Source organism: Culex pipiens, chromosome 3 (genome assembly GCF_016801865.2).
Source record: "Culex pipiens pallens isolate TS chromosome 3, TS_CPP_V2, whole genome shotgun sequence".
NCBI lineage: Eukaryota > Metazoa > Arthropoda > Insecta > Diptera > Culicidae > Culex > Culex pipiens.
Genome location: NC_068939.1, coordinates 161686897 through 161687680, shown reverse-complemented (window position 1 = coordinate 161687680; position 784 = coordinate 161686897). Strand labels below are relative to the sequence as shown.

Genomic DNA, 784 nt, shown 5'->3' with positions numbered 1-784 from the left:
TTCCCATACCGGGAATCGAACCCGGGCCTTCCGGGTGAGAGCCGGATATCCTAACCACTAGACAATATGGGACTTAATGAAGCAGGGGGCAGAATCAAATCATGTTGGAAGCAGCTTTGAGAGGGTAGAACTTTTCAAAGAAGCATATCAAAACATAATAGTTTCTAATTGGAAAAAGGTTACCTCAAGCAGTGGTTTGATTGCAGTTGGTTTTTGCTAGTCTTGTTAGATTTGGTCTCTTCACAGGTCAACAAGTGAGTGAAAATTGGCTGTTGGATTGGATTTATTGTGGCCACTGATGAGCCCCCTAACCTCGTCGTCTCGGTAAAAAGTGGCAACACTTTTCACGCAGTGTTTTCACTGGAGTTTTTTTTTTTAAGATAATTACGTCTCCGCCAGTAATCCACTCGACAACCTGCCAATATTGACACCATGACGTTTGGCCGAAAAAAGTAGCGGAGATTACGCAAGCCCCACCGCTGCTGTCGTCAGTCAGTTTCTATGTCTATCCAACGCCATTTGCGGCCGCCGGCCTATGCAATCATCTTCGGGCGCCTCCACTGACCATCAGGTGCTGCCCGTGATCAATCACGGCGGCAAAGTGACCGAAGCGGTGGTCACCGCAGCTGCGACGCACACAAAGTGTCCACGCGCCATGAAGCAAAAAATGCCATCGACAAAGACATCAACGGCGCACAACAGTTGAGAAAATTGCCCACCATCCGGTGGTCACCACATGGTAGTAGGCGCTGGCAGAGTGCGGGCTCAAGTGGAAAAGTGGGCG

General features: G+C 49.2%; 1 non-coding gene across 1 annotated transcript; it reads right to left on the bottom strand.

The window, feature by feature from the left end:
- Trnae-cuc (transfer RNA glutamic acid (anticodon CUC)) lies at positions 1 to 72 on the bottom strand. Its single transcript has one exon. It is a non-coding gene; the product is annotated as a tRNA-Glu (tRNA).
- Between the last annotated feature and the right edge of the window lie 712 nt (positions 73 to 784).